Here is a 10,207-nt window from a genome sequence, read left to right as displayed (position 1 = left end):
GGTTCTCCGGCGTCCTTAGAGTCCTCCGAGCCTAGCTGTCCAGCCATGGCCACTGTGGTGTTGTGCTGAGGCCTGCAGCCTCACCCAGACTGTCCGGTTCATTTGTATTCTCTCAAGGAGGCAGTGGAAGAGAGCGTAGGGTGGAGGCCAGGGGTAGCTGAGCTCTGTCTCTAGTAAGCTTGCAGAGTCCAGAGTACTTTTCAGTTTGGAGCTTTCCTTTCTTTCTGTTTAAGTTTCTTTCTCTCTTCCACAAGTGAGAGAGATGGAGACCGCAGCTCAACAAGATGCTGATATTGTGTTACACTCTCAGCTACTCAGGGAGGTCTCTGGGCACAAACCTGGAACCTTCCCTGTGAGTCAGCGTCAGTGTGTTGACTTTTACCATTGTGCCACCATCTGGCCCCGCTCCCCTTCTCCTCCCAGTTTGGAGGTTTTTCAAGAAGCCTAGCTAGCTTGGGTCAGAGGAGGGGTCTTTAAGTCTCATGACTGGCATGGGCTCTTAGGGAGGAGTCAAGGGAGGGGAGCTTCCTTCATCTTGGCCTAGCCAACTACTCCCTTTTCAAGTCTTGGATGAGCTGTGGAGGGCAAAGGGCAGCCAAGACTGGTGAGGTGCCAGGCAGTGCTCATTAGCAGGAGGGATTGTTTTGCCAGGGTCTGCATTTTACCCAGAGCTGGGGCAAGTGGGCGGGGGGAGATGGAGGAGCCCTGTTTCATCCCTTTCCATAATGGTCTAATCCAGAAGATGGGACCAGACTTCATATGGCCCTCGCTTACAAATCCCGTGGGTCCAGCTAGGCAGGTTAGAACCAGCACTAGTTTTAGTTCAGGCCCAGGAGGTAGTTCTAGAACATAGCAGTTAAGCACATCGGCACATCGTTCTGGAGTCAGCCAGACCTGATTGAGCCCCAGCTTGGCCTCTTACAGCTGTGCATCTTCGGGCAAGTGATTAAACCTCTCTGAATCTCTGGAGGCCCAGAGGAATAGTGGTACTTACCTCAGCGTGCTGGGTAAAAGGGCCACACACTTGGGATGACTGGATACATAGCAATCGTCATTTTTGAAGGAACCAGGACAAAGAAGAGACCCTCCCCCAAGGTCCAAAGACAAGATGCCAGTAGGGCATTTCCATCCCTCTGAAGAAACTGCCTTTAGTAATCATCTTTTAGCAGTTATTACTTTTTATCGAGTAATTATTATGTGCCAGTCATTGTTCTAAGGGTTTCATGAGTTTTAATTAATTGAATCCAGGCAACTCAATAACCCAACAAGATAGATATTCTTAGCATCCCTACTTAAACAAAAATTTGCTTAAGTTTTTTTTTTGCTATAGGATGCATGCACTCTCCAGAGAGGGACACCCGCTCCCCTTCTCCTCCCAGTTTGGAGGTTTTTCAAGAAGCCTAGCTAGCTTGGGTCAGAGGAGGGGTCTTTAAGTCTCATGACTGGCATGGGCTCTTAGGGAGGAGTCAAGGGAGGGGAGCTTCCTTCATCTTGGCCTAGCCAACTACTCCCTTTTCAAGTCTTGGATGAGCTGTGGAGGGCAAAGGGCAGCCAAGACTGGTGAGGTGCCAGGCAGTGCTCATTAGCAGGAGGGATTGTTTTGCCAGGGTCTGCATTTTACCCAGAGCTGGGGCAAGTGGGCGGGGGGAGATGGAGGAGCCCTGTTTCATCCCTTTCCATAATGGTCTAATCCAGAAGATGGGACCAGACTTCATATGGCCCTCGCTTACAAATCCCGTGGGTCCAGCTAGGCAGGTTAGAACCAGCACTAGTTTTAGTTCAGGCCCAGGAGGTAGTTCTAGAACATAGCAGTTAAGCACATCGGCACATCGTTCTGGAGTCAGCCAGACCTGATTGAGCCCCAGCTTGGCCTCTTACAGCTGTGCATCTTCGGGCAAGTGATTAAACCTCTCTGAATCTCTGGAGGCCCAGAGGAATAGTGGTACTTACCTCAGCGTGCTGGGTAAAAGGGCCACACACTTGGGATGACTGGATACATAGCAATCGTCATTTTTGAAGGAACCAGGACAAAGAAGAGACCCTCCCCCAAGGTCCAAAGACAAGATGCCAGTAGGGCATTTCCATCCCTCTGAAGAAACTGCCTTTAGTAATCATCTTTTAGCAGTTATTACTTTTTATCGAGTAATTATTATGTGCCAGTCATTGTTCTAAGGGTTTCATGAGTTTTAATTAATTGAATCCAGGCAACTCAATAACCCAACAAGATAGATATTCTTAGCATCCCTACTTAAACAAAAATTTGCTTAAGTTTTTTTTTTGCTATAGGATGCATGCACTCTCCAGAGAGGGACAGAGAGAGAGAGAAATAGAGGGAAAGTGAGAACTCACCCCCCGAGATTGGCACACCACAGTCTCTTCTCCTCCATTCTCCTTTCAGGATTTGGGGCATGTGTGCACACGCACCTGGCCTGTTTTTCAAGCTGTTGGGTCCAGGATTTAAACGGTGCAGTGGCCCATGTGGGATCCAGTCACCTTAACCACCATACCACCAGCTGGCCCAGCATCCTTATCTTACAGATGAGTTAACCAAGGCATAGGGCACTTTGATAAGTTGTCCAAGGTCCCTCAGAGTCTCCAAGGCAGATCCAAAGTTCAACCCAGGCAACCTAGGGTCCACCTGGCACCTTGTACTGCAGCTTCTGCACCTTAGCTCCACTCTAGAAGTTCCAGATGGCCGCTCATCGCGTGGGCACAGGGTCCCCCCCTACACACATCAGAAAGCTCTCAGCCTCTGGAGTCAGCCTTGGGCTCCTCAGCTGAACAAAAGGATCCAGAATAAGCTGGCCTCTGTGGGCCTCGAGTGGTTCATGCTGTGCATTAGGAATGTTCTGAACTGGAGGAAAGATTTCTGGTGGGGAAGCAGCACTGCAAACACGCCTCTTTTGCAAGCGGGGAGGATGGCCTCTGCTCTCTCGCAACCTGCGGTGGAGCCTAAACCCCGAGCCCTGTGGGGCCTGTCTAGACAGGCTGTCAGCAGGCGGCAGCCACTGGGGGCTCTTTCCCCCAAATTCCTGCAGCTGGCCCCTAGGTGACCTCTTATTGGACCTTGGCCACTGCATTCTGCCGGGCTGGGGGCGAGCCACATGGGCAGTGCCTACATCCACCCAAGGGCCTTCCTAAGAGCCTGCGATTTAGGGTGTTCTGCAACTTGGCACATGTAGGGCAAATTTCTAGACAGCCGGCAGACAGAAGCATAGCACCCTGCAGAACACACACAGGCATTGTATTTCCACGTCCTCCTTACATTTTTTATTATGCAGATTTGATACATGCAAAATGAAGTGTGTAGTCTAGATGTTTCAAGAAATCTGATCATTTCCAGTATGGCCGAGGAGTGGGGAGCACTCCGACATTGGTAGGAGCGTAACTTGGTTGCCACTTTGGAAATAATCAGGTGCTGTCCTATACAGCTGATAGGCAGCCCCTGGGACCCTGCAACCCCCTCTAGGTATAAAGCCTGGAGAAGTACTGGTGCATGTGAGCTGTGAGACATGGAAAAAAATCGTCATGACAACAGCAATCGGAAACAGCTTTTGTCACGGTTCTTTGAACCACCCTGTGGCCCTGAGCTCCAGGGAATGTTCAGCTGGAAAACTGCAGGAGGAGGCAGAGCCCAGACCGGGAGGATCTCAGGGCATGGGACATGGCTGTGTGGGTAAGTGACACCAAGGGGCCTGAACATTCTGTTCCTGAGGGCTCCATGTGTCAGCTCTTCCCCAGAACTGGTCAGCTGGGAAAGGGCTGATTTTGCCCACAGAGCTGCAGTGGGACCAGTGACAAACACAGTCCTTTCTGTCCTGGCACAGCCGCAGAACTGAAGGAAGACCCGTGTCCATGGAGCTAGTCCTGGGTTTGCCCTCGGTGCAGCTAGCCTCCCGTCAGCCCTCTTTCCTCCACGCAGTGTTCTCAGTGGGCCGGGTGGGTGAGCTCAGGGTGTATGTCTGCGAGTCACAGACTCAGTTCGAATCCCCTTTAGCACTTTCTGGTTGTGCATGGGGAGAGGGGCTGACATATAGACCCGAGGGATACAGAGTTCCAGGCTCCACAAATGCAGGAAAGAGGCCCCTCTGGCCTGTGAGGCGTCTCAAGCAGGTGGTTCTGTGCCCCCACTTTGGGATCTGACCTGCCTCTCACCAGAGCCTGCTTCCTCTTTAGCAACTCAGGGGGGTCCCCATGGCTTCTCGTTCCCACTTCTCTCTAAACATGACGCGGACATCTTGCCCCTCAGAGCCATGGGTTCTAACTAGAATGTAACCTCCGCCCCTTTATCCTGCTCTTGTGTGGGTACATCCAAACCAAGGGAGGTCAGAATCGAGACTGCACCCATTTTACAAGGAGGAAGTTGAGGCTCAGAGGTGGCAAGTGGCTTGACCAGGGTTACACGTCCAGCAAGTAAATAAGCCAGACTCGGACCCCAGCAGTGGGATGCTAAAACTTCATGACCGGAAGTGGGAAGGTAAGGGTGCTGGGCAGGCCAGGGCTGGAGGATCAGGTTCCATTCCACCCCATGTGGCCAAAGAGTGTTCGGAGGAGCCTGACTGGACACTTCTTGTATGTGCTTGGGTCCTGATCACAAGCCTCTGCTACTTCCTCCCACAGTGACATCTCAGGTGTCTGCCTTCCCCTGAGTCCCCTGGCTGCTCCACTCTGTCCTGAAGCCCACTGCTGCCCTTTCTGCCAGATCCCTGGAGGTCTTACACACCAGTGTTACTGAACCCAGAGGCTGCCTTCCCTACTCATGGCTCCTTTGGGGTGTCAAGCTTACTCTGTGGGCCAGCACTCCACCTGGGCCAAGCCTTCAGTCAGTCTTTAAGGGTAACCCTCAAAACCTCCGGCAAGCCTCAAGCATCTATTCGGGCTCTAAGCCTGCAGCTAAAGTGCCAACTCAGCTCAGGGACCTCCTAGGGGGTTCCCAGTGCTGGCTGCCCCCAAGACTCCCCCTGAGACCCGGAAAGTCAGGAGCCACATCCTGCGTGGAGACCACTGGGGCCTGGCTGTGCAGGTGGACCAGAAAGGAGAGGGTGCCAGCTCAGGGCTACACAGTCAGCTGTGGAGAGCAGAGCTGGGGCCGGAGCCCAGGTGCCCCACGTGCGGCTGGCAGTGACCCTTCCCAGGGCTACCTATGCAGCCAACACCAGGGCCTTCGTGGCTCCCTGCTTCCTGCTGGGGTCTCAGGCATACATTCCTTCTTCCCCAACTCTGTCTCTTGAAACTATTGTTTGAAAAGTATTTCTTGCCAGGAAACCCAGGCTTTCGGTGCTATGAAGTCAAACCCTACACAATGACAGAGAACTGCCTACTTAGAAGGCAGGGAGATTAGCCCAGGCAGGGCATGGTGGTGAGGCCTTGGTACGGGGGCTGGCAGGGCACTGACTGTCCACTCCCCCTGCCCTCCCCCCATCCCTCCGCTGAACCACAGCGACAGGGAGGCCTGGAAGCCAACGGGACCGCAGAATTAGGGCCAGTCGGGGCTGGGTGGATGTTTAGAGGTGGCGTCCAGCTCCTGTACAGTTGGGCAAACTGAGGCCCAGAGAGGCAAAAGGCATCGAGTGAAAGACCAAAGACACACTCCCCAGACACTGTCCCTTGGGGAGGACGCCTGGTGGCCCCGCTCACAGTCCCCATGTCTGCCGCTGGTCCTTACCTTTCCTGGAGTCTGGTTCAGGTGTGGTTTCTGGGGGCCTGGAGATGGGGGGTAGTTGGGGTGTTGCTGCTTCCCAATGAACTTGACCCAGCCTCTGCACCCCTCACTGCCATAGAGGCATTTTTAAGTGGCTGGCACTGGGCTCCCCTCCCCTCAGCCCCTTGCCCGCGGCTCCCTGGCCACAGAGGCCTCTCTGCCTTTTACCTTATATGAGCTGAAGAGGCGAGCCCTGTGTTGGGGCAAGGCGGGTGCCGAGTCCTCCAGGGCCCCCAATTGGCTGGGACACTAGCACGTGACCACCTCGCCTTGACCTGCCCCTGGTGCCGAATGTTGCTTTTACCCCCTAAGGAAGGAGTGGTTGACAATTTTCATATTTCTTCTAAATTTGGAGATTTCAGACAATGCTGGGAGGCTTGGCTCCAGCCGCCAGAGGCCCATGTGGAAGTCATTAAGCTTAAGAAGGGGGGCAGGGGGAGAAGAGAGGCAGGGAGAGAAGGAGGAGGAAGGGGTGGGGGGACGGACTCCTGAGGGTGGCCAGTTGTCAGCCTGGGAACATGAGCAAACTCCTGGGAGGGAGATGTGTGTGAGAATTTCCTTCCGCTCCTGGCCCCTGTGTCCCAGCACTGGAGCAGGAGTTTTGAGGGTTTCTGGGAACTCCCAATGGGCAAGACATTAGTCCTGGCTTCTGGGGCCTAGGGAATGAAGAGAGTGGTGGCGAGATGGGAGACCCAGAAAGCTGGGACCTCAGGAGGCCACACCTGCCATCATGCAAATGGGGCCCAGGACCCTGAGGAGGAAGGACAGTGGGGTGACTCTAGGAGTGCTCTGCTGGGGGTTCTCCCAGACCAAAGTGCCCTCTCCCTGAAGCATCCTGTGGCCGGTTCCTTCCTCTGCTCCAGCTCTGGGAGAGGCCTTCCCCTGGCCACCTCGGCATCCGTACCACGTCTCCTGCTGCTTCCCTTGCAGGACTTCCCATGTGCTGTGCTTATTTTACACGTACACTGCTGTATTTTCCCGCTGTCTAGTTCCTCCATGGGAGCGTGACCCCCTCAGCAGGGTCTATTCCCGGGTTTCCCACACTGCCAGTGGAGGCTGGTCAGAAAAGCCTGGTGGAGGAGCTTGTGCACACGCAGCAGCCACAGCTCCCAAACAGCCGCTCTGAGGCCCGCAGAGGGCTCCTCCCAGTGGCCAGCCTTGCCCTGCACAGAAGCCTTCCATCTTGTCTCTGCCCTCCCTGCTGAGAGCTCCCCTCTGTTCACAGTCTCCTTCACAGCTGCTAGACAGCAGCCTAGAAGGGACTGCTACTCCATTCCTCTCTTCTAGCCCTCTCCTCCCCCAGGGCCAGACGTCATGGTGTCCCTGATGCTGGCACCAGGCTTTCTCCAGCAAGTGGCCTCTGCCATCCTCTGTGGGGCCAGTCGGGAGGCCTTGAGAGGGTGGGTGCTGAATCAGACACTGTTGCCAACCTTAAAGAGGCTCCCCACCTAAGGCCCAGCAGGTGGTGTAGTGGTGAAGGTGCTGGACTACCACATGGCCGACCACAGTCTGAGTCATGGACCCGGCAGCTTGAAACTCGCACGGGTCACATCATGTGTGCGTGCCCAAAATCCCAAGGGGAGGTCATCCTCCCTAGGAGGTGATTTTCAAGCTGTTGGGCCCAGGATTTGAACTGTGTAGTCAGCCACGTGGGATCCAGCGTCTCAACTACTATGCCACCTGCTGGCTCAGGGCAGAGTTCTTAAACTGCTGCTTTGAGTTTTGCTTTCCTTCTTTGTAAATTGGGGATAATGATGCCTGCCTTGCATGTTGTATGGGGGCTTATGGGGTACACACGTGGTCCTGGGGGATGGTTCAGGGGGACTCTCAAGTCTCTGCCGCTTCTGCCAGTAGGGCCTTGGCGAAGTTCTGTGAGCTCACTCTCCTTCGGTATAGGATGGAGCCGCTCCTAAGTCTGCTGTGAAGATGGAGACCATGGTTATGAAGCGTTTGGCCTTGTGACCACAGAGCCATGCTCAATCAGTGCTGGACTCGATCAAGCTATGAGGCAGGGCGGCCTCCACTTCTCCACGGGGTGCCCAGGGATCTTGCACCAGTAGTCAAACCTTCAGGAGCTTGCAGCAGTAGTCAAACCTTCAGGAGGATGGAATCCAGACTCACAGAGACAACACTTTTGTTTTTTTAATTATTTATCATTATTATTTTTAAATTTGCTACAGGGCATGAGTACTCACCAGAGACAGACAGACAGAAAGAAAGAGTGAGAGCTAGAAAGCAAGCTGCCAAACCTGGGACCTGAACTAGTCCAGCACCTTAACCACCACACCACCTGCTGGACCCAAGGCAACACGTTTTGAGTCAGAAGAGACAGCCAAGGGTGCCGTGGCTGCCTTGGTAAAGTGGTGGCTGTCTGTCACCAGAGGAAAGCAAACAGGAGGCCAAACAGCAACTTGGCAGGCCCTTTTCAGTCCTCAGGGCCCATGAACTGTATTCCACATTTCATGTTCTCGCCCCCAGCTTGTCCTAACCTCCAGCCCTTACTTCGTATTGATTCTACCAAAAGACACGGCTCGGAGGTTTCCAGTTGGGCTGCAGTCATGTATTGGAAAGGGCCATAGCCCCTGAATTCGAAATTAAGTTCCAGGGCCAGGCAGTGGTGCAGAGGTAAAGCATGGAGCTCGGCAAGGCAGTCCCACATGGGAAGCTTCCTGATTTGGGTCCAGAGACTTCCTTGCGAGTACCCAAGACACAGGGCTGGCTGAGGGCTAAGGGCTGAGGGTGGACCCCAGCATCGGGACCCTGTTGGGGGTGCTGTCTTTTTGTCTCACTTGCGCATGGAAGAATTAAATAAATAAACTTAAAAATATCAAGTTTCAGGGCCAGCAGATGGTGTGGTGGTTGAGGCGCTGAACTCCTACATGGCTGACCACGGTTCAAATCTCAGACCTGGTGGCTTGTTTTCTCGCTTGCCCTCTCTGTCTCTCTCTGGTCAGATAAAAAAATATAATAATAATGAATGAAATGAGGTGATTCTTTAAATAATGTCAAGTTTCACGTGTTTTCTTTGAACAGCATAAAACTTTGTTTTGTTGATGGAATCTGAATCTGTCGGGCTCTATTGTTTAGGTAAGTACATAGACAGTTGGTGATAAAATTCTTACAATCACTTGCCTTGCAACCAAATTAATTTTTCAAACACAGAAAGTTGTCTGCAACATATTACTGAAGTTTACCAAAAAATAAGGTATGTAAGAAGATATATGGCATAATTCCATTTAAGTAAAATGTGTGTGTGTGCGTGTGCATGCACACATGTGTCTGTGTGGCAAGGTGCGCTGCTGGAGGTTGAGTTTGTGTTTATCTTTCTCTTAGTCTGAGGCACAGACAGGCCAGGACAGAAAGTCCATGGAGTGCCCTGGGGTAGTAACTCTAGGAATGGCAGGGGAGGATGAGTTGCCCCATTGTCCTGGGTGAAGGATACAACAAACCTTTTGTGCTGATTGCCAGGGAAGAAAGGGAGAGGGAGTGAACAAAGGTATAGCACAGTCCTCCCCAATTTTGTGACTGGCCTGACCTGGATTGTTGATAGAAAGTTGGAAAGGTTAGCACTGAAGGGTCAATGGTTCAGAACCCATTGGTTCAAGGCCCTTCCCCTCTCCCAAGTCGTGAACTTGACCCACAACTTGGGATAGTACTTGCCAATAGCAGCTTATGCTTGGTCGTTTGTCCTTCCACCCCAGTCAGTGCATTAATATAGGACCAGGTGGGACTGGATGCTGCTCCTTACCCAAGACACACCTGCAAGGACTAAGGGACCCCTGTGCACAGGAGGGAAATGATGAGAACCTGGGAGAGAGCAGCTGGCTTGCATGGTGAATTTTCTGTTATTACCAGCACATGGGACTTGAACATTTGCACCTTTGGGGTCAACCAAACCACACTAATTGCACTCTCAGCTGTGCAAAGGAGCACTCTGCTAACATGAGTGTGCATGTGTCAAAATGCACTATTCAATGTGTGACAGAATATTCACAATAAACAGGTTATTTCTGGGTGCTAGGAATTCGGGTGATTTTAGCTTATTCACTCTTGTTTTCTGAATTGGATTCTTTTTTTCTTTTTTTGTTGAGAAGCTTTTACTATAGGGCGTGTGCACTCGCCAGAAAGACAGAGACAGAGAGACAGAAAGCGAGAAATCACTCCCCGGGGGTATGGCCATGCCACAATCCCTTCTCCTCCATTCTCCTCTCAGGATCTTGGGCACGCACGCACATGCACCCAGCGTGAGTTTAAGCCACTGGGTCCGGGACTTGAACCATGGTCAACTACATGGGAGTCCAGCAACATAGCCATTACGCTTACTGCTGGTCCCCTGAATTGGATTTTTTTCTGATTTCCGTTGAACATTCACTCTTTTTCACTATCAAAAACAAAGGCAATTATCACTTTAAAATAGTCGTACACCAAGTTCTTGATGGCTTACTTTATGTTAGAACTTGAAAACGCCAGGACCAGCAGATGACGTAATGGTTACATCGCTGGACT

General features: G+C 52.4%; 1 protein-coding gene across 3 annotated transcripts in view; it reads right to left on the bottom strand.

The window, feature by feature from the left end:
• Positions 1 to 5,857, bottom strand: part of LOC102486309 (uncharacterized) — an 18,749-nt gene extending 12,892 nt beyond the window's left edge. For all 3 annotated transcript variants that reach the window (XR_334887.2, XR_334889.2, XR_001370530.1), the window contains exon 1: positions 5,666 to 5,857. The gene's annotated coding sequence lies outside the window, so the exon portion shown is untranslated. The remainder of the gene's footprint in view (positions 1 to 5,665) is intronic.
• Between the last annotated feature and the right edge of the window lie 4,350 nt (positions 5,858 to 10,207).

The sequence above is a fragment of the Tupaia chinensis genome, unplaced genomic scaffold (genome assembly GCF_000334495.1).
Source record: "Tupaia chinensis unplaced genomic scaffold, TupChi_1.0 Scaffold000303_1, whole genome shotgun sequence".
Lineage (NCBI taxonomy): Eukaryota > Metazoa > Chordata > Mammalia > Scandentia > Tupaiidae > Tupaia > Tupaia belangeri.
The sequence above is the reverse complement of the archived record's forward strand: the minus strand, read 5'-3'. Positions and strand labels throughout refer to the sequence as shown.